General features: G+C 39.2%; 1 protein-coding gene and 1 pseudogene across 1 annotated transcript in view; both read left to right on the top strand.

Annotated features, from left to right (window-relative positions):
* The window catches only part of DOK5 (docking protein 5), a 153,551-nt gene that overhangs the window by 10,441 nt on the left and 115,733 nt on the right, over positions 1-27,377 (top strand). The window lies entirely within an intron of this gene.
* Positions 10,227-10,733, top strand: LOC132349023 (large ribosomal subunit protein eL21-like; annotated as a pseudogene).

The raw sequence follows: 27,377 nt of genomic DNA, 5'->3' as shown, positions 1-27,377 counted from the left end.
AAACTTTAAGAAATCATACCTCTTTGAATCCCCTAGTGAAAGAGTTCATTGACTCTTCATATGAACAATTTCTTCAGACTTCCAGCTTTCCATTTACCAATAGCAGGTATTTTAGCGCATTTGCCAAAGAACCACTTTTTTTTAAAATAAATTTTATTTATTTATTTATTTGGCTGTGTTGGGTCTTCGTTTCTGTGCGAGGGCTTTCTCTAGTTGCGGTGAGCGGGGGCCACTCTTCATCGCGGTGCGCGGGCCTCTCACTATCGCGGCCTCTCTTGTTGCGGAGCACAGGCTCCAGACGCGCAGGCTCAGTAGTTGTGGCTCACGGGCCCAGTTGCTCCGCGGCATGTGGGATCTTCCCAGACCATGGCTCGAACCCGTGTCCCCTGCATTGGCAGGCAGATTCTCAACCACTGCGCCACCAGGGAAGCCCCCAAAGAACCACTTTTTGAGCCTGGGTTGTATTTCACCAACAGTGACCCCGAATCTAGATGTTATGAAACTAGTCTGGTCTTCAACATCCATTAATTCAGATGGAAAATGTTGTGTGAAGTGTGGTTTGAAGGGAACATTCCCGGGGACTTGGCCCCAGGAGAGGTCTTCGTCCATTTGAATCCATCTTCTCCATTGATGGATGAGTTTTCGCTGGCCCTCTCTTGGTACCCAGATTTCAGCCTTAGATTTCCTGCCTGAGGCCAACCCATATGGGTCATCACACCCAAAGTCTTCCCCTCGCATCCCTCTAGAACATTGTTCTTATCTTTGTGCCAGATACATTTTTTTCCTTAATATATTTCTTTGTAGGGTATGTCTTCTCCCACTAGGCTGTAAGTTCTGTGAGACCAAAGACCTTGGCTATCATATTCACTGCTGTATCCCCAGCTCTTAGCCTATGGTAAATGCTCAATATTTGCTGATTGAATGAGTAAATGATTTTACTGCAGGTCAGAATAATGGAATGAGACATTCACATGTAAGAAGACAAGGAGAAAACTGTGCCTATGTCCCACCTGATTTTGTTGTATATTCTATTTTTGAGTGGTAGGATGTTCTAAGATGTCTCATAATTGCTACTGGTATGTAATCTGCAAATTCAGTACCAGGGAATTCAGCAATTAACGCTCGAGGTTTGAGTCAGCCCCCTTAAAATTAAGTTTTATTTGATGTTTTTTGGAATAGGTGATGTGTGTACTTGGTACAAAATTCAAAGTTACAAAGTTTCTACATTGAACAGTAAGATTCTTTTCATCCTTGTCCCTAGGAATCGTCTAGTTTCCTTCCCCAGAAGCAACCACTGTGAATAGTTTATTCCAGAAGAGTCTATGTATAAAAAGGTTTTTGTGTGTGTGCATGAATGTATGTGTGTACGTGATATATATAATTACATACTCATCTGAGCCGTGCTTTTCTTATTTAGCAACATATCATTGTTTTCAATAATCAGATAGAATTCCAGTGTACACGTATATTTGCTGTATTTGCTTGCTTATTTATCCATTCTTCCTTCTTTCCTTTCTTCCTTTTACTTACTATTAAATATGTGCAGGAAGTAGGAGTTTTTATGTCCATTTTACAGATCAAAAGACTGAGTTAACTGTGATGTTAAATTTTTGTGCAAGTCACACGTGGCAGCGCCTAAGTTTGAGTTCAGGCTGCTTCTCTCTCGTGGAGCATCTGAGTAATTCCTTTTTCCCTGTTACAGACAGGGCTGCAAACCGCCCCCCTCGTCTCATCCCATGATGAGCATATTGGTGAATAGATTCCTAGAAGTGGACTTATTGTCCAAACCATATTCACATGTAAAATTTTATCAAAGTTGCCTTGGCGGATGTTCCCAGAAATCTATGAACCCACCCCTTTCCTCCCATTTTGCAAAAGTGTGCTTTGAGAGCTGTTTCAAGATTCTGCTAATCCAGCAGGTGAAAAGTGAATCTGTTTTGTACATAGATTTTCTCAAGCATGACGCTGAGTTCTTGGCAATTTTATAATTAGAATCTTTTCAGTTTTGCAGTCTTTTTTCTTTTAGGAATGACATTTACGCAATTTAAAAAGTAGTTATTAAGTAAGGACTTAGAAACACATAAACGATGATTTATTTTCTTAGAACAGCACCTTCCTGGGAAATGCTGTGTCAAAATCTTTGACCTAGAAGATATGATAAATCATATGTTAACTGTGGCTGTGTTTGTTATTTTTATTCTGAAGTTAAAATGATAAAACTGAAAATTTGCTCAACATATATTGGGTAAAAAAATATGTTTATTGAATCAAACAAATGCATAGTAACTAATGTTGTCCAATCAATATATTTATTAACTCACTCAGTCTTGTAAGATGCTGCAAGTGGGTCCAGCTGGGAGGAGGGATGATAGACTAGCGTCTCTGCCCATAGTAAATGCTCAATAAACATTTAAGTAAAGGAATAAAACCCTGAAATAACATTTTGCATATTCAGTTATGAAACAGACAGTAGCCCTAGCATCTCACGAGTACATATATTCATAAATCCCAAGAAATTCCAAGAGTTTTGAGGAATTCTATTGGGTGATGTTTGTTGGTAGCCCTTTTGCAGTATCCAAACTGCAGTCCTTGGCACAGGACAAACATGTGGAGACGAGAAACCTGGCTGGAATAAGAATGGCCTGATTTTTTCCCCTGTCCTGCTGCTGGCCCTCTGCTGTGACCAAAGCATGTCACTGAACTTCTCACACCTCAGCTTCCACTGTGGCAAGATGGAGATACAAATGTCTGACCTCCCTCTCTTCCCACCTGTCTGCCTCTGAGCCAGAAGCATGACTGTGGATGTGAAGAGCATGCCCAAGCACACACAATATCCCATTTAGTCCCAAATTGGTCTCTGCAGTGCCCTGCTATAGGCCACCTGAGTGGAAAATAGCAGAGAAGACTTTGGATGCCACTGTGCTGCTATGACTTGTGACAGACCACAAAACAAGGACAGATAACTTGAAAAAAAATTTTTTTTTATGATTTACTTTGGACTTCAAAAGGCAGTGTCGAATTTCCGACAAGAAAGAAAGGAAGGGAGGAAGGAGAAACAGGCCCACACTACCTACAATGAAAGATGGCTTTTGCATATATGAAGTCTTTTTAATTTACTAGTGTTTTACATTACGTGTACGTGGTAAAGGAAACAAGGCAAAAAAAGATAGAATGAAGAGGGAAGTTCCCTCCTACGCCAGACTTGTCTCCATTTCCAGGCAATTCTAGGCAGATTCTTGTATATTTGTATGGAGGTATGTAGATGCCTATATATATGTATAGGCATATATAAAAATGCATGTGTTTTTGTGTGTGTATAATTTGCTTTGCAAATCATATTATTAAGTACTGTTATATACTCTGTCCCTGTTCTTTTTAACTTAGGTTGTAGCACTTTTCAGAACATTTTATAGATACCCAATATTCACTTATTTGGCTGTTCCATGATTTCTTTAATTCGCTCACACTAATAATGGACATTTTAATATAGTTTCTAATTTTTGCTAATTAAACAATGAAGCAGTAAACATCCTTGTGCATGCACTTATGCATACATGATACTATATTTTTCTAAGATAAATTCTAAAAAGGAAGCTGCTCTTACAAATTTGTGCATATTTAGAATTTTGATAAATAGATCTAGTTTTCCTTCAAAGAGGTTATACCAGGTATACTTCCACCGAGAGTGTCCAGAAATATTTGTTTCTGCCAATCCTCACTTGGGGTGTGTTTTAACTCTGTGAGCGTGTGTGTGTGTGTGTGTGTGTGTTTAACTTGGGAAGGATATTCTCCTGCAAGGATGTTCCTTGGCTCAGTCCTCCACTCCCCAAATTTATTCTGCTTACAGCAAACTGATTACCTAGTAATCCAATCCAATCCTATCCTACCTCTACTTTAAAACTCTCTAATGCCTTCTCCTTACACATAAATATTCTGCAATGTACTTAAGACGCTCTGTGTGATCTAGACCCTGCCGTATCTCATCCCACCCAAATCAGTTCTCAAATCATTGCGCCCCCAAGTCAGTACTCAAGCCAAACTTGCCTACTTTAGTTCCTCCAGTGGCCAAGCTCTCTTTCCTCTGTTACTGCCCTTACACATGTATTTTCACTGATTAGAAAATTCTTCCTCTTACTTTCTCTACTTTTTCATCCTGAAAATCTCAGCTGGAATGTTATTGATCTGGAGATGCTTTTCCCAGCACCATCCCACATCTAAATGCTGGGAAAAGCCAGTCGCCACATGTGGATCTTTAAATTTAAATTAATTAAAATCAAATAAAATTTAAAAAATTCAGTTCCTTAATGACACTAGCCACTTTCAAGTGCTCAATAGCGACATTCTGTTAGTGGCTGCCATGTCGGGCAGCACAGATATGGAATATTTCCATCATTTTTGAGAATTCTGTTGGACAGTGCTGCCTTAATTTCTTCGTAACACGCACGGCTGTTTTAAAGTATGTGATTGAACATGTTGTTTTGATGGTTTTAGCCTCATTAGTCTGTGAGCCCCACAAGGGTACAGCTTATTCTTGTCTTGCTTCTTGCTTTTTTCTTATAGTAGGGGTTCAATAAGTATTTGTTGAATGACTGAGTGAATTAAAGAATTCCTCCAAGCTCTTAACGTTATTGTTGTGCCTTATTGATCAGCAGGCCTTCTGGGAAGGGGCTGGCTGCTGCATGCTTTTACCCAGGTCTCCTTCAGCGTTCCAGTTAGATACCTTAGCAGGACCCTGGTTCTTTCACCACCAGCACCATGGAGATTTTTTCTCATTGGGCTTGCCGTTTCAGCATCCATTGCCTAACTGTTGCAAGGTTGACTGGGATTGGGCTAGACCAGTGTAGAGGCATTGTAGTGTGCTCCCAGACCTCCACCCGTCTCTTCCAGGACTGAAGGCTTCCGTCCCCCCACTGGGAGTGCTATGAGTGTTGTAGACAGACGGCTTGCAGCCGCGCCCTGTGCTGATGCTGAAGAGAGCTACCTGACCAAAGCCAAGCCCCTTTCCTGGGGCACAGCCTACACTCATTGACTGCCCCCGTTTGGGACAACTCTGCAGGCATCCAGGTTCCTGGGTGGAGATGGGTGCATTGCTGAGAGTGCATCACAGCTGACCTGCATCCTTGACGACCTCCTAGGTGTTGCTTCCAGAGCCCTCCCCACGAAACATTCTGAATGCAGATTTCCTTCTTAGAATCTGCTTCCTGCTAAACCCAACTTGCAGCAACTTGATTTGTAATTGCAAACCTGCAGCCTTGGCTCAGCCTTCCAAAGAGGGAGCCAAGACCTTTTGCAAGAATGTGTTTTGCTTGATTTGCTGGCCCATGGTTTCTCCCTGTATTTTACCCAGTGTTCTCAAAACCGAAATGGTGGGCTTCCCTGGTGGCGCAGTGGTTGAGAATCCGCCTGCCAATGCAGGGGACACGGGTTCAAGCCCTGGTCTGGGAGGATCCCACATGCTGCGGAGCGACTAGGCCCGTGAGCCACAGTTACTGAGCCTGCGCGTCTGGAGCCTGTGCTCCGCAACAAGAGAGGCCGCGATAGTGAGAGGCCCGCGCACCGCGATGAAGAGTGGCCCCCGCTTGCCGCAACTAGAGAAAGCCCTCGCACAGAAACGAAGACCCAACACAGTCAAAAATAAATAAAAACAAAAAAACCAAAAAAACAAAACCAAAATGGTTCTTCAGTTTACTTTTCAAAAAATGAAAGTTCGATGGCTCATTTCATTTCTTTTTTTTTTATTATTAATTAATTAATTTATTTATTTTTGGCTGCATTGGGTCTCTGTTGCTGCGCGTGGGCTTTCACTAGTTGCGGCGAGCGGGGGCTACTCTTTGTTGTGGTGCACAGGCTTCTCATTGCGGTGGCTTCTCTTGTCGCGGAGCACGGGCTCTAGGCACGTGGGCTTCAGTAGTTGCAGCACTCGGGCTCAGTAGTTGTGGCTTGTGGGCTCTAGAGCGCAGGCTCAGTAGTTGTGGCGCACGGGCTTAGCTGCTCCGCGGCATGTGGGATCTTCCCGGACCAGGGCTGAAACCCGTGTCCCCTGCGTTGGCAGGCGGATTCTTAACCACTATGCCACCAGGGAAGTCCCATTTCATTTCTTATGTTGTTAAAATGCACCGGTCTCTTCAACAGACTCATCTAATGAATGAATTAGGAAAATACCTCCACTGGTTCATTACGTTGAATTTGGACTTGGTAAATTATTAGTATCAACCATGGTTTTCTCTGGGAGGAAGAAGCTCCAAATAAACAGTAGACAAGATTTATATGCATTTTACTTTAGCTTTTCTTGCTCGAAAGGCCTGATGGCAGTTCTTTTTCCTGAGTACTTGTTTACACCATCATAAAAGGAGAATTCTGATTATAGCTTCTTGTAGCCAGAGGGAAGGAATATACTTTTGTCTGCGGATTTGATTCTACTTTAATCCTGAAAGGGGCGTAGCCCACTCATGAAGAGGAGACAATCTGATTTTTCTTTAAAACTGTCAATTTCATTGGGCAACTGTGAATTTCTGGAGAACATTTGTGACATAAATGGAGTTCCAGAAGTCATGCTGACTGGCAGATGTTTCAAGATTGATTAAAGATTTAGAAAGAAGTACATTTCCCCAGGCTGCCGGACTACCTTTTAATGAGATTGACAGTTTTACACATGGGATTAAAAAAGTTCTTTATCATACAGAAATAAATTTCTTAAGTTAAATCCGTTTGAGAGAGATGGATACAGGATAAAGTGTGTGTGAAGCAGATTGGACATTTTACTGGTGTTTAACTTTGAAGCTTATTTTTCAGAGATAGATGAAGTTGGATGTTTCAAAGATGAAAAAATCATTTTGTTAGACTAATTTCTCTAATATTAAAGAAGGGGTCAGCTCCCCACCAGTTAAGGTCATGCATTCTAGGGAATTTGTAATCGTGATTTTTAGCTGAGTATTTAGGCATATGGAGTTAGAAATGAGCAGATTTTCATTTTATCTTGTAAAGTTTCAAACGGAGAAAGGCATTGGCATGTTAGTTGGAGAAACGACCAACAAAGAGAATATAAGTGTTATTAAAAGAATATTTCTCACTATTCCGTGATCTAGGCATGCAAGTGAAGATTATATTAAATTTAAGGGATAACATATAAAAAGAATAATATCAATTCAAGTTTTGAAACCAGAGGGGAGAGAAAAGGACCAGAATGATTAGACATGGTGCGAAGAGATTTGATATGAACTCGTTTGATCCCTGTATTTTGCTGATGGGGAAACTGAAGCCAGGAGCCATTTCATGACTTCTCTGAGGCTCTGGCCCCTCAGAAATCATATTTTTAAGCTACAATGTGGAATTATCCTGATATATTGTGAAGTGTGCAAAAAAGCAAGTGGCAGAAAAAAAAGAGGGATTTTGGCACAGATGTGTGCACATGAGTATTTCTGCACGGGAGTAGATGAAGGGCGGAATAGTTCTGGTCGTAACTCTTGGAAAGTAAGTGTGCTTTCCTCTAAGAAGTGGGACACTGGAGGTAAAGTGAGGTGGGTGGTCATTTGCTTCTTAAATTTTATGCTTTTTAATTTATTTATCTATCCATTTGTTTGTTTATGCACATTCATACCTTTTGTAGTGCAATAAAAATAGTATCATGACCCTAATTGGGCAGAGATGGAGCATAGCAGTTGGAAGATAAGACTTTTTTCTTAGTGAACTCATTTTACTTAAAATATATTGAAATTCATTCTCTGCATGACAAGGGCATATCCTCATGTATTGTCTTGTCCTGAAAGACATGGTCCAGTAACATCACTGACCTTTTCTCTCCTGTATCTCTTGGAACTTGGGAGAGGGACAGATTATGTTCATTCATATGTAAAGTCATCACATATGACTTTCACTGTATATTTTCTTTTGCAGGAGAGAAAGCTAGGCCACGTGACTTTCTGCACCTTAGCATAATCATTATGGCTTTGCCCAAAACGCTGTAAGACATCCTCACAATTCTCATGAAATATATTTTCCTTTAGTGATCACTATTAATGTTTTAATTAGGTGCATTGAGAGCTCAAGTTTTCAGCAACATCTCACGGTCATAAATTGGAGGATTAAGTGGTCTTTTTACATATCATATTAAGTTTATCAAGGGAACAACAACTCTAGTTTGTCAAGAGAGAAAGATGGTATTTGGATTCTATACTTAAATACGTAAACATGGCAGCTTCGTCAGTGAGAGACTATGGTTGGACTGGACAAAGGGGAGAAGAAAGTTGGGTCAGATTTTCAGAACAAATCAAACTGATTTGGAATTTCAATATATCTTGATAATTTGTTCACTTCCAATTTTCTGTGCCATTTTACAAGTGTTGATGTCCACTGTATGTAGCAAAATTACATCCAATATTTCAGACCCATGGTCTGGGTGAACCGTTTAATTTGTATAACCCAAGTCCTTTGTTTAGGACAATAATAGAATGCAGGGAAGGAGAGAGAGAATCTTGTCCCTTTGAGCTGGTTTTATAAAGGTTTGTTTCCAAAAGCTATTGAATAGTATTTTTGTAGGTTTTGGCCCTACAGCCAAATAAAGATTTTTTTTGTGGAAGCATAATGCCGTCTAATTACCATGTCAGTGTGGTTGGTTGTAATTTGGACGTAGAAATGTAGAAATATTGATAGAAATTATTGTGAGCTCTATGAATCAATATACTGAATTTGGACCTAACAGTAGTAGGACACTTAATAATAACTAGTGCCATTAGGATTTAATAATAGTAGGACACTTAATAATAGTTGGTGCCACTAGGCAAAACATTATATACGTGTACAGGGGAATTAGTTACTACTCGTGATGCCATTTTATAGATGAACAGAGTAAAGGTCAGAACAGTGGCATAGCTTGTTCAAGGTCATGTGGCCGAGCAAGATGAACCTGGAATTGAGCTTGGCATTTCCTTAACTCTTAATTTAACTCTTGGAACAACATTTACTCTCTTTGGAGGGAGAGTGAAGATTCTTAAGTGCCATGCTAGATTTTCTGCATTCATCATCTTTCTGGGTCTCTGTAAGGCACATGTTGTTAGCTTCATTTAAAGTTTCAGGAAACTCAAGATCAAAGAAGTCAGAAGTTGTCCAGAATCACAGAAATGGTCAACGACCAAGCAGAATCTGAACTCCTAGCTGTGGTCCCACCGTCCATGCTAGTCCTGTTATTTATACCAACACGGATGCAGTGAACCCAGAATGTTGGTCCATTTCATCAGGATGTCGTATGGATGAGAAAGTGTGTTGAATCACGCATCACCCGCAGAGACTGCTTCTGGGATCTTCTGCTCCTGCTACAGTTACTATAGTACCGTTGAGTCAATATTAGTGGAATGATTGTTAAGTGGGAGGAGTCACCACTTCCATTGTCTCTGGCCAGTTTGAAAGGACCTCTCTAGCATTGGTAAAATTAAGGCACAGAGAGATGAAATAATTTACCAAGGTCACACAGACAAGACACCCACATCTGTTTCTATGATTAACCACACTCCTTGACTAAATATACAGCATAATGGTCAAATCTGGGTTTGAATTCAGTCTCAAACCTTTAAGATGTACTGACATTGTCCTCATTTTACAGGTGAAGGATTTAGGCTTACAGGGGATGCATAATCTACTCAAGGTTGCCCTACTAGTACCAGGAAAAGCAAGAGGTTCAGCCTTTCTCTGCTTAATCTTTACAATACTAATGCAGGTCTCTAGATCCAGTCCTCGTAATTTTAATATTGGTAACAGGACTAGCTAAATGCTTTGAGTTACTACTGTAAGACTGCCTCTTTTAGATATTTTCTTGAACTACTTTTTACCTGATGCTCTGAAAATAAGAAACATGGAAGTTGCTAGTAAGGAAAAGACTAAGAAATGGATTTGAAGGAAACCAAAGTGAATGTCATGCAACTGACTTGAAAACCAATGACAGGAGATTGCAGCTAGGTGTCTGAGCACTCTTTATGAGTTTATTCATTCCTTTAGAAAAGTAGACTAATAGTCTAAAGCTAGGGTTCCATATATAGAATCTTTAGAAGAATTTTAATAACCAAGATCATCTCATTCAATATAGTAAACTAAATTTGAACACTGGACACAAAACGAATAGGAAAGAGCACATTGATGTCAATGAATGTTTTTCCTCTTTTTATTGTTGTAGTTTTGCAAGGTTTTCCAATATTTTTCCCAGTAATAAAATTATAGAGCCCTTTCGGCCAGAACCGCCATCTTCCAGTAATTCGCCAAAATGACCAACACAAAAGGAAAGAGGAGGGGCACCTGCTATATGTTCTCTAGGCCTTTTAGAAAACATGGAGTTGTTCCTTTGGCCACATACATGCGAATCTACAAGAAGGGTGGTATTGTCGATATCAAGGGAACGGGCACTGTTCAAAAAGGAATGCCCCAGAAATGTTACCATGGCAAAACTGGAAGAGTCTACAGTATTACCCATCGTGCTGTTGGCATCGTTGTAAACAAAACAAGTTAAGGGCAAGATTCTTGCCAAGAGAATTAATGTGCATATCGAGCATATTACGCACTCTAAGAGCCGAGATTGCTTCCTGAAACGGGTGAAGGAAAATGATCAGGAAAAGAAGGAAGCCAAAGAGAAAGGTGCTTGGGTTCAACTGAAGCGCCAGCCTGCTCCACCCACAGAAGCGCACTTCGTGAGAACCAGTGGAAAGGAGCCTGAACTGTTGGAGCCCATTTCCTATGAATTCATGGCCTGATGGGTGTAAAGAAAAGACCTGGAGGATACAAATGTCTCTCTTGAGTAGAAGTGTTGTGTCCCCTCCCCCAAAGAACTATTTAAAGCACATTTTAATTGTGTCCGAATTCAGTGAGTGATGTCTTTACTTTTCAAATTTAGTGGTTTTTCTTCCTGAAGGATGTGAGGTAGTTTGTTGTGCAATATACTCCATTGGTTAATAAACTGCTAGATATTATTTATTAAAAAATTACATAAACCTAATACCCCCATACAAAGTTGTTATTTTAGTATATCTCATTCCATTTTCCCCCCATGCTTCTAAAATTTCACATGGTTGCTATTATTATATATTTACAATGTCATGTCCTGTGTATGTTTTAAAATGTATTGCGTTATACACATTTTCTCAAATAATTACATAATCTTTCAAACCATAATTTTAAAGTCTATGATACTCTGTTGAGTAGGTACATGATTACTTGATAGTTAAAACAGTTAAACTGTTTCAAATTCAAATAATGCCCAGGCCTATAACTTTGACCATGTAAAGGACTGTTCCCTAATAATCAATGTGATTATGAGGCTAGAGAGTTTGAATATTTTTATGACCCTTGATATGCATCGCAAATTAACTTGCCCAAGATCCACAGCAATTTACATTGCTGTCAGCAATGTGTGAAGGGACAAAGTCCAGTTTTTAAGATGAGAAATCTAGCAGCCTGCCACAGATGATGCTGACATTCTATTTGTTTTGCAGTCTTCCCTTCCCTGGTCATAGAACTTGGCTTGGGATCCCGAACTGAGTAATAAAATAAAGTCATACCTGCAGTCCTCAGTGTAAGTTTCCACCCTTAGCATGAAGATATATACAGTATTTTGACTAATGACTTCCATCATTTAGACACTCTGGAAATTCTTTAGCTCAGTTAGGAATTTCATTATAACCAGAGAAAAATTAAATATGCTATTTGCAATGGTGAGCTATGCTGTCTCCAGCCCATTAAGAAACTACTGCCAAATGGGTTCAATGACCATTTTGATTTCATTTGTTCCAAAACTGGAAAGAGGACCCATGATATCTGTTTCTAAATTTTGAGCAAATTTTAGTTCCTCAGCTAATACTCTGAATGCAATTTACTTCTTATACTTGCTGACAGCAGAGGGCATTGGATTTGGTTTTGTGGCTTATGCCCTTTATTAATTATACTCCATCGATAAAGCGATTTACATGTCCTATGAAGCTGGGAAAGTTAATAAAGAAAGAGTGTGTTCTTTCTAGTGAGTTCTGTCCTGAGTGAATGTGCACCTCTGGTAATTCGTGGTATATGCGTGGCTCTATCAGAAACCACATCAGCAATTGAGACCTATTACATCAGTGACCTAATCATTCTTCTAGTTTAAAATATTTAATGAACATACATTCATTTGCGGCTCCATGAATTCAACACATGCATTCACTTATTTAACACCTTTTAATTTAGTGCCTACTATGTGTAAGGCTCAGTTCTCGGTACTAACAGATAAATGGTGAATCAAAGGAAACTGGAAAATATATTAATGATAAATGTACTCATTTAACCCATAATTAATATTACTATAATAATTTTATATATGATATTAAAAATATAATAATATTTTTAATGTTAAATTATATGCTATTTAAAAATTTTATAGGTATTCACAGGGCTCAAAATTCCAGAATTAAAACTAAAAAAAAGTACACATCAAAAATTCTCTCATCCCTTTCCCCAAATTTATCCAAATAGGCAATTAATGTCATAGTTTCTTATGGTTTTTATTTTTTCAGCTGTATTTCAGGCATATATCAACATATACATATATGCATATGTAGATAAGCTTATACATATGTTATTTTGTGTACTCCTTTTTCCCCACATATATGGTGTACATACTATATATATTATTCTGCACCTACCTTGTGTTACTTAATAAATTTGGAAATCTCTCCTCATCATTACTTAAAGATCAGTCTCATTTCTTTTTTTTTTTTCTGGTGCATAGTATCCCATTGTGTTAAATATTCTATTAATTTGGAATTCTTAAGTTTATTATTTCCTTTTTTATTATTATAAATAGTACTGCAAATAAAATTTTTATACATAAGTTTTATTCCTTTAGATCTTTTTTCTTGATAAGTGAAATTGCACATTAAAAGTGGGACAATTTTTCTGGCTGTTGAAATATGTTTTTCAAATTATAACCTGGAAGTATTGATCCACAGTATGTATGGAATACTATATTTTGTGTAAAAAAGGAGGGAGATAAGGCTGTATATTTACATTTGTGTGTATATGCTAGCATTTGCATAAGAAACTAATGAATGTAGTTGCAAATAGATGACAGGGACTGGTTCAGGGGATATAAAACAGATAGTGAGGCTAATCAATATATACAACTGAAATCATTTTGAATTTTGAACCATGTGAATGTATCACTTTTAACAATAGTAAAATTTCAATTTTAATTAAGAATAATAAAAATTCAATTTTAACTATAAAGTTAAAAAGTGAAGTGTAATTCTCTGTTATATTGTCATTTTCAATCTATGAATATGAATGGCTTTTTTTTTTTTTAAATACTGGGGTATCCAAAAACAGTACCATTAAGTGAAATATATCACAAAGTACAGTTGGTCATGGAACTTGTTCATTGATAGGATCTAATTTATAGGTTTGCTGCTTTTATCCCTAACTCTTTTTTTAAAAAAAATTTATTAGATTATAGTTGATTTACAATATTGTGTTACTTTCTGCTGTACAGCAAAGTGAATCAGTTATACATACACATATATCCACTCTTTTTAGATTCTTTTGCCATATAGGTCATTACAGAGTACTGAGTAGAGTTCCCTGTGCTATACAGTAGGTCCTTATTAGTTATCTATTTTATATATAGTAGTGTGTATATGTCAATCCCAATCTCCCAATTATCCCTTCCCCTCTCCCTCCTGGCCTAACTCTTAAAAAGAAGGGAAAAATAATAGGGTGTTTCCAAATCATCAGTCATTCACACACCCCTTCCACAACTTTTGTCATAGCTATGGACCACTTTTACTGTTATTCACTTACTAGTTTTCCTTTAAAATGAGTTATTTTCTTTATGTGGAAATTTTATTAGAACTGCCATTCATGAAGAAAACCAATATCATTTTCCATAAGAGAAGCTATATTAGCGGGGGCTTTATCAGAGAAGCAGAACCACTAGGAGATATTTCATCAGGAATTTATTTTCAGGATTAGTTCTTACAGAATTGTGGGAGCTGGTTTACAGAGTAGGTGTGCCCGATGCTGGAGCCTGACATCAGCAGCGAAGACGGACGTGACGTGGGGGAAACAGAGAGAAACTGGAAGCCATGTGGCTGGGATGGAAGCCTCTGATTGGCAAAGTCTCCAGTCCACCATCTTCAGCAACGAGGGCGTCCTGCAAGGAGGAAATGGGAAGGTGGCACCCATCATCACGGAGCTAGACAGACACTTGGCCCAGGTTTCTGAGGGGCTTAAGGAGGATCTGGCAGGAGCTGAAGAAGCTGCAGTGCAGCTGTTTCCTCACGCCCACCAGGTGAACCCTCAGATCTCAGACAATGTACATGAGGAGCGCCCTGCGCTGAGCTTCCAAAGTGTAGAAATAACGTGGTGCGGCTTCACTTCCTCCGTCCAGATCTTGTGGTCCACACTAACTCTGACCGGTGGAGGAAAGGCAATTCTTTGAAAAGTTATTTCTCGCTTAACTGGGTTGGCATAATATGAATCCACCAGAAAAGTAAATACAATAAAAGTAAGTGGGGAAGGGGAGGGTGGGACAAATTGGGAGATTAGGTTTGACATAAATACACTACCATGTGTAAAATAGATAGCTAGTGGGAACCTGCTGTATAGCACAGGGAGCTCAGCTCGGTGCCCTGTGACGACCTAGATGGGTGGAATGCGGGGTGGTGGGAGGGAGGTCCAAGAGGGAGGGGATATAAGTATACATACAGCTGATTCACTTCACTGTACAGCAGAAACTAACACAACATTGTAAAGCAATTATACTCCAATAAAAAAAAAAGTAAATACAATAAAAACCAAACAATATTATTGAATTCTAACTAGACACATCACTCCATGAAGGCACTGATCCTGAGGCTTTCTCTTTGTTGAAAAGGAAGATGAGCAAGTTTTAGAGACCTTTTAGAATCATTACTACCAACTGACTGGATTGTTCTCCATGACTCATTCAGAAGGACTGAAAAGACAACATGAGTATCTTTCTCACTGTGAGGTTCCATGTTGTTTAGTTCCTTTCCCAATATAATTTCTCCCAATCCTCTCATGATTTAAGGAATACATGGTGGTGAATGGAGATGGTGTCACGCTTTGTATGCTCTTCTCTCCATTTCTACTTCTTAAGTGAAGGTAATGGCAACGGGGAGGACAATATGGTAGACAGGAGGGAAAAGAGCAAGGCCAGATGTGATTTTATCATCTGCAGACCCAGCTCATTGAAGCCCTGTCACACATCAAGGGCAAGGATTATCTGCATCAAAGCCTTGTTGGCTTTTGAGGTGGTGGGCGAGAAACAAGCACAGCCTGGCTCTGATCTCAGAGGGTTTGGTGGTCTTCCTGGTACTCAGTGGGGAATGTGGGGTGGCTGAAGAAACCTCACGACTGAGTCTCTGAGGCACCTCCTTTGTAAGTGTGGATGGAAGCAGCCAGGGGCTGGCTTCTCACTGAGATGCTTCCACTTCTTATTTGTCCCATTGGTGTCTCTCAGGTCTTTCTTGGTTTCCCAGCATCCTTGAATACCCCTCGCCTGACTGCACAGGTTCTAATCGGTTCTGCAGTTGACCAGCTAAGTGATCTTGGGAAAGCCACTTAAAGGTCCTGCTAAATTAGGGATATCATACTTTCCAAATCGTTGGGCAGTTGTGAGATTTAAATCAGGGGTTGGTAAACAGCGAATCCACAGGGCAGATATGCCCTCTCCTCTTCCCTATTTTTGCAAATACACTCTTATTGGAGCACTGCCATGCCTGTTTGTTTATGTATCGTCTGTGGCTGCTTTCACCGAACACAGCAGAGTTGAGTAATTGTGACAGAGAGAGACCTATGGCCCACAGAGCCTAAGATATTTACTGAGGAAGAGCACCGATCCCTCGAGTAAATAAGTTCATACATATAAGTTCAATTCAAATGCTTACTGGCTACTATGTTTAGGTATTGGGCGTACAAGAGGGAAGATACGCAGACAAAGACCTCTACCCTCACGGAGCTTACAGTCTAGAGAAGGTGTCAGACTAAGCATAAAAAAAAGGTGAACTATATGTCAAGTGGTGATCAGTGCTATGGAGAGAAAATCAGGAAAGGGAGAGAAAGAGTGTGGGTGTGTGTGTGCATGTGTGTGGTGTATACGGCGTAAGTTGCAATTTTAACTGGGGAGGTCAGGAAAGAAAGAGGATCGTTTATGCAATGAATGGAAGGAGGTGGGGGATGGAGCTGTGTGGACACATGAGGAGGAATGTTCCAGGTGAAGGAACAGCAGGGCAGAAGGACAAAAGCTCTGAGGTAAGAGTGTGTTGGGAGGGTTCTAAGACGAGCAGGGAGGCCAGTGTACCTGAAGCAGACTGAGTAGCAGGAGAGGGGTAGAAGATAAGGTCAGTGACGTTGGACTTCTTCGGCCAATGCAAGGATGTTGCATTGTGTTCTGAGCATGAGAGAGTGAAGACACTAGATAGTGGCGAGCTGGAGAATGGTGTGCATTGGGTTACATTTTATTTTATTTTTATTTATTTTTTAATTTTTTGGCCACATCGCTTGGCATGTGGGATCCTAGTTCCCCGACTAGGGATCGAACCTGCGTCCCCTACCTTGGAAGCACAGAGTCTTTCTTAACCGCTGGACCACCAGGGAAGTCCCTGTGTTACATTTTAAAAGCATCACTCTGGCTGTCTGCAGAGGGCGCCAGCAGGAGCCAGGAGTTCACATGGCAGCTGTTGCAGTGCTCTGGGCGCTTGGACCAAGTTTATAGCTGTGGAGGTGGTGAGAAGCAATCAGGTTCTGGACCTATTGTAAAAATAACAATAGGAGGATTTCCTAACAGACTAGAAATGCACCGGGGGAAAAAAAGTCAGGGATGACTTCAATACTTTGATTTGGTCAACTGGAAGAATGAGATTATCATTAACTGAAATGTGGGAAAATAGGCGATAGGGCAAGTTTGGAGCAAAGATTAAGAATTCAGAATTGAACATGTTAATTTTGAGATGTCTATTAGAGACCCAGGTGGGACTATAAATGCTTAGAATAACGCCTGCCACATAGTAATAACCGATAAATGTTAACTGTTATGTATAATATATATAAATTTAATATAAAATTATATATGTATATAAATACCTACTATGTGTCAGCATTAGAGAAACAACAATGATTGTGTTCCCATCCCTGTCCTCATGGTGCTGGGTGGGGCGACAGTTAAATCCTCGGAGATTATATGTGAGATCACTGGTCTGGGGCATTGCAGCTTTGGGGGAATCACACAGACTCTGCCTGGGCCCAAATCATGATTTCTCTGAAATTAGTCACTTGCAGTTTACTTAATCTCTCCATATCCTCGTCCTCATCTATAAAATAGAGATATCAACTTTATTTTTCATAATGCATCTAAGTGCTCAGTAAACACTATCTTAGGACAAAAGATGCTGTAAAATTATTCATTCGTTTCACAAATACTTGTTGAGTATTCACCATGTGCCAGGAGCTTGCATGGCATTGATGGTATAATGTGAATAAGACAGATGAAGACCCCACCTTTAAGGAGATCCTAGGGAGGCTGAGGTGGGGAACAGACAGCAAATAAATGAAAATGGTAGGTCAAGCTAAAAATTACACGGAAAATTAAAAAAATGTATGTTCTAGAGCTACACTGTCCAATAGAAATATAAAGCAAGTCATATATGTGAGCCAGATGTGCAATTTTAAATTTTCTAGAAGGCATGTTGAAAAAGTGCGATGAAACAGGTGCAGTTAACTTTAATAATTTGTTTAATCCAATATATCGAAAATGTTATTTTAACATATAATAAGTATAAAAAAATTAGTAAGACATTTTACATTCTTTTTTCTACTAAGTCTTCAAAATCTGGCATTTGATTTATTAGAGCATATTTCCATTTGGTCTAGACACATTTCAAGTGCTTGAAAGCTACTTGAGGCCAATGGCTGCTGTGTTGGAGAGCACAGGTCTTTAGAGTGACTGGGTGTCTGCTTTAGATTGAGTGGTCAGGGAAAGCTGAGACCTGTGACAAGAAGGATCAGCCATGCGGAGATCTGGGGGAAGCCCTTCAGTGTAGAAGACAGAACCAGGCAAAGAGCCTAGGTCAAGAATGGGCTTCCTGTGGTAATTGAGAACAGATCAGTGAAGTCAGTGGGGCCAGAGCCCAGAGGACAAAGGGGATAGACGTATGAGGTTGCAGAGCTACATGGGACCAGATCTTGTAGGAATTCAGAGTCCATAGTGAGGAGTGTGGATGAATTCTAAGTGTGTTGAGAATCATTGAAAAGGTTTAAGTAAGAAGTGATATGATTAAGCTATCGCTGGCTGCCCTGGTGAGAGATGAAAGTGGAATATTAAGAGGCAAGAGTGGAAGTAGAATAGAATGCTTCTCTTGGAGAATGGAAGTCATTGGAGATATATCTAGTCCAGCTTTGGAAGGTCCAGGATGACTTGGTGGAAGTATGTCATAAAGAGGGGTTGTCCAGGCAAAGTCGGGGATTGTAAGACACAGTGTTTTAGACCCATAGTCTTTGAACTTTTTTGATTACATAATTCATTCAATTAAAAAAAGCAAATCCTAATATTTTAATATTTATTCCTTCTACATGTGTTCTATTTTCAATCCATATACTATGGTATTATATTTTAGAAAAACTTTTCGTATTTATTCCAGACATACATAAGTAAATACAAGTTTTAAAATGTTTTCCTTCACTTCACTGCACTCTGTTTTGGAAATGATTGTTCTAGACAAAGGGAATTGCACAGGCAAAGGCCTGAAGATATAACAAAGCATGAGCCAGGGAATGGCAGTAGCTCAACACATCTGGAGGGAAGAGTGTAAGTAGGGAGGTGGGTGGGATGACGGTGAGGAAGTGTTCAGAGCTGTTTCTGGAGAGCTGTGCAAGGGCTAGGTCATGAAGAGCTTATATGCTGTGGGAATGATTTTGATAGATAATCTAAATACCTATATGACCGGAGGCTGTTGGTGGGTTTTAAGCTCGAGAGGGTATCTAGCATTTTGGTGAGCACTTTACCTTCATTTTCTCATTTCATTTGTCTTTAACAGGTGCAACGCAAGAGCAAGTGGAAGGGTTTAAAGCAAGGTGGTGACAAGAACATTGATTATTAATTAGAATATTCTCCTTTCTCTCCCTTCCACTTTCTCTAATTAAATTCTGTAAGTTGAACTCATGCTGGTAAAGACCATAGCCTTGATCACAGAGAGAATTTTCATTCCAGGGCAGACTGCATGCCAGCTCACCCTGACCCCTGCCTCCATGGCTGCAGAAGAAAAACGCTGCCTGGGGGCTAATCCAATAAAAACTGTCCAGTTCTACCAAGACGTAGAAATGTCCATCGGAAGCTTTCAGACAAGAGTATGGAAGTTTTTAAAAATACTGATTTACATTTCCTTTTATTTACATTCTTTGCTTACACAAAATTTCCTGGAAATGATTTTACTCTAAGAAGCAGAACTATTCCTTTTCCTTTGCTGGCAGGTTCTCTTTTCTGCCTTCCTTGATGAGGCAGGCTGGTGTGAAAGGGGCTGCTTCTCTATCCACAAATGCTCAGTAATTAACAGTCATACTTTATGCCTAATCCTAAAATATATGTACGTGAAATAACATAACATTTTAAAAAAGTGTATTTTAAACTTTGTACTTGTACAATTTTCAGCTTCTGATCAGAATTAAAGGGAGAATAAGCCCTTTCATGTTAAGTTTCTGGTCATGGCGAAGAGAGGTGTTTTATTGCTAATCTATTTAAACCACAGCCAGAGATGTATACTCAGAAAATCACTTTATCATAATGACTAATTGGAAAAACGGACAATGCTGTTGGAACATTGAGAGAGATAGCATTCGGGCTTTCAAAGTGGGTACAGCATAGGATCCCATGGCCTGGTTTAAGAGAGAACATTTCTCCTTCCTGATCTGCAGGAATCCAGTTAGCCCATTCCCCTTCTGCTTTGCTCTAGTTCATTTACATTGCCCCAGGTTGTGCTGGATTGAAAGGCTGCCTGGCTTTGTGTGATCCCTGGGCCAGAATTACTCTCCCTGCTTGGCCATTGGGAGCACACTGCTCCTCCCCCCCACCCCCCAAATTCATCCACTTGATTTCACTTCTGGGATTCTGGAGTTGAAAGAGCAGCCTGTTGCAATGGGAATGAGCCAGAGGGCAAGGCTGGCTTGATCACCATTGTCTGGCCATGGTGTTCAACGTGACAACACAGAACAACAGCATTTGTGTCTGAGGATGGTCAGGGCCACCAGACTCCAACAACAGCAATGGTAATAGCTACCATTTAATGGGTATTTTCTTTTTCTTTTTTTAAATTGAAGTATAGTTGACTTACAATATTGTATTATCAATAGTTTTGGGTGTACAGCAAAGTGATTCTGTTATATACATATATATTTTTCAGATTATTTTCCGTTATAGGTTATTACCAGATATTGAATATAGTTCCCTGTGCTATATAGTAAACCCTTGTTGCTTATCTGTTTTATATATAGTAGTTTGTATCTGTTCCACCCATACTCCTAATTTATCCCTCCCCCCACCTTTCCCCTTCAGTAGTATTCTTTCATATTGAAATCTGCACTTTGCTTTACTATTTCAAAAATGCATACTTTTTTAAAAATAGAAATATGCTATGAAGGGTAAACTCTTTCAGTGATATAGACTTGATTTTGGCCTCAGTCTTTGTGTAGTTACTGTAACCATGGTTCTGGAGAAGGTGATCATAAGAGGATCTACAGCTGGAGGTGGAAGAACAGGATATAAAGTGATAAAGGAGAGAGGAGCAAGAGCGAGCTTTTGTGCAGTGCTGAGCGTGTTTCAGAAATTTTGCATCAACTATTTGTTCCTCATAACAAGCCCGTGATGTAGGTTTGTTTCCTAGATGCTGCTGGACATCTAATTGATACTCTCTTCTCCCTCTTATTTACCAACAGATCCCAGGTTGTTTGGGGTCATGGTATACCCAGCTAAAGTAACCAGCTTCTTGGCTGGGGCTCAGTCACTGCATGGGGCTAATGGTAAAACGCTTTAATAAGGGGCAGAGTCAGCTGGCAACTTGTCTCTTACCCTTTTCTCAGGGTGTAACATGGAGATGTTACTGGAGGTTGAGCAGCCACTTTGGGACTATGAGCTGATATACTTGGTTTTCTGTTACATTCAGCTGAGTGCAATTCCCAGTAAGTAGAATAATAGTAATAGGAGTTTACTGAGCTTCAACAGAGTGTGTGCTGTCTGCCAGGCAGTGCGCCAAATGGTTTATATTCATGATTTCATTTACCTTACTTTATGATCCTTACTACAGCCATATAGTTAATGATACTTACAACGATACCCCTATTTTACAAATGAGGAAACTGAAGCTTAGAGATTATAAATTACTTGTCCTTGAGTGATTAAGTGTGAACATAGGTCTGTTCCACAGCAAAGCTTCTGCTCTTAAGAAGATAGGTTGACTTTTTATAATGAGCTTGTGTTACGTTGGCAGGTAAAAGTGAATGAAATAATAAGCTAAAAAAAACAAATAAGCAAAAACTCTGCCTCCTAGGGCATGTTCATAACTATACGCGATTTCAGGAGAAACAGGGGTATCATATATTCCATTTGACAAAGTAAAGAGCAGAGAAGTTAGTTAAATTCTTTTGTCCCAAATCTTAAAACTGGTCAGAATTTGCCTGAAGTCAAGAATGGCTTCCAGAATTTGGGACATCTAATCCCAGTTCTTACTACCACTTAACTAGTTGTGGGCTAATAAACTAGCAGTGGGAATTAACTGCTCCTTTTCATTGTTCATCATGACCTCTCTATCACTGATGACCTTGTGAGTCTGTCCTTTTCACCTCCATATCAGTGGTAAGCACTTTACTCCTGGTGAGAGGGATGGCTCAGTGTAGAGGAAATACATGCTTTGGCTTCAGAAACATATGTTCAAATCCCATCTCTGCCACTTCACTTTGTAATCAAGTTACCTAACCTCAGAAACGCAGTTCTATAAAGTGGGAATAACCATGAGACCTAGCCAATAGGGCTGTTGTGAGAATTATGGGAATTAATGGGTAACTGACAGATAGTAGATGATCAGTAAATATTAATTCTAGATGACTGACACCTGGTAAGTACTCAAAAATGAGCTGTGATTGTCGAAGACATTATTCTAAAAAGTCAAAAACTCAGACACCCTTGGGGCAAATTGCCACATAAATAAGTGAAGAAGGCTGGGTAGGGATTTGGTAAAATTGCACCTACCCTCTCTCAGGAGGCAGTCACTTCTCATATCCAGCCCAGGGGTCCGGCTCTGTCAGTTCTTTCAATTTTTAAAGCAAAATCTGAAGTCCAATTCTGTGTGAAACTTGATTATAAAATATTAGTTTGTTTATATATTTTTAAATGTTCTGTGAGCAAAAAAAAAAAAAAAATCTCCATATGCCTTTGCAGGCTGCCATTTTGCCACCACTGATCATTCATTCATTTCACTGATCCATTCAACAAGCTGCGGAGAGGTTTACGGTAATTCAGAAGTGAGTCACAAAAACGGCCGGAGAATGAGACTTTCAAAGGAAGATAAAAGACATTGAGATTATTAATGTTGGAGAAGAGTGGGCTGTGGGTTGGTTAATTAATAGTTTTTAAATACATGAAGGGATTTTAAACAGTTGATGTCAACTAATTATCCTCTGTCTTTTAGAGAGTAGTACAAAAAGAAAATGGATTCATTTCAAGAGAATCATTATGAATAAATGTGAAAAAATATTTTGGATACTGGGAGTTACTAAGTTTTCGACAGAACAGGAGAAAAGGCTGTGGACCCTTATTTTGTAAAGACTTTAAAAAAATAGGACAGGTTATCGGAGGGATTTGTTTGTATAGTTTGGATGATGTTGGAATGACCTCTTCCCCCCATTTGGAATGCTGAGCCTTCGATTACTTATTCTGAAGGGATTCAATAGCTGCAACCAACCTTTTGCACTCAGTGCAAGGTGCAATTCAAGAGAAGTCCTTAGGGATTTTGGATTCCAATTACTTGAGAGTCTTCTGCCCCTCATATGCCATAACTGCTCCAGTTACTGGACACGTGCTTTGAATAGAGGGCTCCTTTTGGAGATACAGAAATGAAGTTTCCCCTGGGGAAGTCACATCTCCCAGCTTGACAAATGCCAACTTGACGCTTTCCTCCTCTTTCGTTATTCTGAATAATTCTGCAAAGCCCTCTTCCATTCCATGCTGTACTGAGCATGAGAATTTGCCTTTTCCACTTGTCAAAAGATGTCAAGAGTTTCTAGGAGTCCATGGTCGTACTTCAGTTTTCAGACAGAAGAGGAATTCCAACAGTTCCAGAAATGGCAGTAGATCTCTTCTTGTACTAACTTTGGTTGAGGTGTGCTTTAAAAATTCGAAGCTTAACAGTCTTAAATATTCTCTTTCCTTTTGCTGAAGAACTGCAAGTTATTTTAAAATATATGGAGGGTTGCCTAGTAACTACAGCTTCACTGGCTGTGTAAGACAGGTTTTTTTTTTTTTTTTTTTTTTCTCTCTTTTTGCTACAGAAGGGCTGTCAGGGAAGAGTAATGGGAGGTGGGGTTCATCGAGAAATGAATGAAAAATAAAGTGTCTTTTGGGAGTTTGGGGTCACATAAAACTGATGTTAGAGGACACATGTAACACTAGGTTTGTGTCTGAGGCAATGAACAAGTTCAAGGAAATCATCGTCTACTTTATCTTTGCTTATGCTGAATAGTTTGAGTGAAGTGTATCATAGGGAATTATGAAAATATCCTCTTTCTTCTTCTTTCTCTCTGTCTCTCCCTTCTTCTCTTCTCTTCTTTCTCCTTCTCATTCTTCTTCTTTATTTCAGTGTAATTGTAATTGTCTTCTTGGGCTGCCGTAAAGAATACTGCAGACTGGGCAACTTAAACAGCAGAAGTTTATATTCTCATGGTTTTGGAGGCTAAGTTCAGGATCAAAGTGCCAGCAGGGTTGCTATCTGGTGTGAGGACTCTCTTTCTTGCTTGTAGATGGCTGCCTTCTGCTGTGTCCTCACATGGTCTTTCTTCTGTGTTGGCAGGGAGAGAAGGATGTTTTGTGTTTCTTCCTCTTCTTATAAGGACACCCATCCAATCGGATCAGGGCCCCACCCATATGATCTCATTTAACACTAATCACCTCCTTAAAGGCTCTGTCTCCAAATACAGTCACATTGGGAGTTGGGGCTTCAGTATGTGAATTTGGGGAGGACACAGTTCATTCCACAGAAAATAGTGTAGGTAATCTTAGTGTTCTGTGGACCTGACTTCAGGCTTTGAGATACGAGTTAGAAGTAATTGATTTCATAACTGAGTTTATTTCTCTTCCTAATTCTGCTTCTTTTAGTCTAGTGGGAAACAATTAACCACTGATTAAGGTGAAAAGCCAATGATCAAGATGTTTTTACTGAGTTAGTCCAGGTTTGGAACTAACTTATTGAGCTGAATGTTGAACTTTGCAGAGTTCTGTGGGGATTATGGGAGTTTTATGAACTTACAGTAGTACTTGGTGCATCTTTCCATACCCAAAGATCATTTGTGTTTCTTTGTTTCCTTCCATTTTTCTTTCTTCCTTTCTTCCTCTTTTTTTTTTTTTTTTACCACTCTTTGACACAGAAAGAAGAAAACTGAGGGAAAATGCAATTTAAGTTAATACAACTATTAGTACTGTGTGATACAGGAAACCTAGACTTGATTCATTTAACAAATATTTATTAGTTACCATCTCTGAGCCAGACACATGTACTCAGTGTATTATGATGAACAAGACAAGCAAGGTCCCTGCCCCTAGAACGTTCCTTCCCAGTTTATTAAATCTCAGTCTTCTAAAAGTATAAGGGCGCTAGACGTTGAAACAAGTGTTTTTTCTTTTTTTTTTTTAGTTAAGAATTACAGGTTTATTTTTTTATTTTGAAAAAGACATAAAAGTCAAAAAAGCAAAAATAAAAACCAAAACAACCAGGTATATCAATAATTGTGACATACGTGATGTAAAAAAAAAAAAATATATATATATATATATACACATATATATGAGTATATATACATATATATACTCATATATATATGTATGAAATTACATGAAGAAAAAACTTAGTAAGATGTTTGAAATCAAGGCTGGGCTTGAACAGATTTCTAATGGAATACAACTAAAAGTTTTGCTTAAAGTGTCTAGGCAATATTCGGCAATGTTCAAGAAATTATGACCGCTCTTCTATGTCCCATTTGCAAAGGTCAGCAAAATAGGCTTCAAGACATGTTTTTTTATCAGGGTAGTTTGGGTAATGATCCTGTTTCCTTATGAACAGCTACTTAACTCATCCACTATGTTGATGTCTTCCTGTCTTTAAGAGTGTGATGAATACAAGGATGAGTGAACTATGGTGATATAGAGAATACGACAGTATAAAAATATTGAAGCATCCATTTAAAGCAGAAGAGGGGACTTCCCTGATGGTCCAGTGGTAAAGAATCCACCTTCCAACGCAGGGGCGCGGGTTTGATCCCTGGTCGGGGAACTAAGATCCCACGTGCCGCATGGCAACTGAGCCTGCACGCCACAACTGCTGAGCCCTCATGCCTCAACTAGAGAGCCCGTGTGCCGCAAACTACAGAGCCCATGTGCTCTGGAGCCCGCGCGCCACAACCAGAGAGAGAAAACCCGCAATAGAGGGAAGCCTGCGGGCCGCAACAAAGAGCCCGGGTGCCGCAACAAAGATCCCGCATGCCACAACTAAGAACCGACGCAGCCAAAAATTAAGAATAAATAAATAAATACATAAAATAAAATTTAAAAAATTAAAAAAAAAAAAAAAAGCGAAAGAGAATCCCAAGCCTGAAAATAAGCCAAGGGTAGTTGTACTACTGATACAAGTGAAAACATCCTGAGACTTAGTAAGTGTTAGTATACCACTCCTTTTTATATGCATAATAATCTCAGGTAAAATATCTGAGCAATTTGTAAGGTAAAACCTCTATAAGTTTTACCGTAATGTGCCTTTTTCTTTTCTTTGCTCTACTTTTCTTCTTTGCCTATTTCTAAGGCTGCCAGTGAACACCCTCTGGAATTGCTTAGGAAACAAGTGTCTTTTAGGGAAGGTAAAATGCATTAATAGTTTAACAGAGGTCTGGGCTGGTTCACGATGGTTTTAGGTATGCTGTAGGCGCTGTATGTTTTAGGGAAAGCCAGCTGCCATCTAACCTTTTGGAGAGACCATGACCTTGTTCTTTCTACTTCTTTCTACTAACTATTCTTCAGAGTTCTGGTTAGGAACACAGCCTTGGAAGGGATGCACAAGTTTTCTGTGTTCCTTTGAAGCCCCATGCCATGATCACAACTTCCTTCTCTTTTCTGTGTATGGCTGACTCAGTTTCTCAATTTCTACTGAGTTGATTCCTCCTCACTCTGATTTGGGAACATATGCTGTGGTAATAGTTTATTATTAACTTTAATTGTGTGAATAATGCATAGTACATTCTCATTGTAGGAAGTTAAAATACTACAAATAAATGTCAAGGCTAGTGTCCCTTGGCAATATCATCCTGCCTTTAACTCCTTACCAAGGGGTAACCATTGTTGTCAGTTATTACATATGGTTTCTAGGTATTTGCATAAATATGTGTATCCCTAGAAATATAGTTCCTTGGGACATGTGTTCTTTTATTTAAATGATATCCTATATGGAGTGTACTGCAAGATGTTTTATTTACTTACCTAGAGAGAAACACATGTGTATAAGCAGAGATATAGTGGAATGACTATTGCATCATGGCTTGTAGTGGTATAAATTAAAAACAGCATATAAGTCCATTAATAGAGGAGTGGCCAAATAACTATTAATTATGTGTACTATGGGATTCTATACAGTTCTAAAAAGAACGAAGGAGATACAGAATGAAATACACACGTACATATACTGACCTGGAAAGATCTTGTTTTTATACTCTTTGCATCATATCCATGTTTCCATTAAATCATTTATGGCACAACACTGAAAATGTTGACACGTGTTCCTCCTATATTAGACTGCGAGCATCCGGAGAGTAGGACTTGAAATTTTCATTTTTGTCTTCCTAACCGACCTTGGCTCAGAGTGGGCTTTCAATAAAGGCTGTTGAACAAGTGAAAAAAATATTAAATGAATGACTAAATGAATGTGTGATACCAAAAAAATAAATGAGGAACTAATACATAAGTACGTTTTTAAGAACTGAAAAGAATGAGTTAAAGTTACTATAATTCTCATATATAATAAGTTATATGTGGATTCAATTTTCAGAAGTGGAAATTAATTCCAGATACATTTGTCTGAAATTGTACCTTTAAAAAAATTTAATGATACATG

The sequence above is a fragment of the Balaenoptera ricei genome, chromosome 15 (genome assembly GCF_028023285.1).
Source record: "Balaenoptera ricei isolate mBalRic1 chromosome 15, mBalRic1.hap2, whole genome shotgun sequence".
Taxonomy (NCBI): domain Eukaryota; kingdom Metazoa; phylum Chordata; class Mammalia; order Artiodactyla; family Balaenopteridae; genus Balaenoptera; species Balaenoptera ricei.
This window is presented reverse-complemented; position numbering and strand designations above follow the sequence as displayed.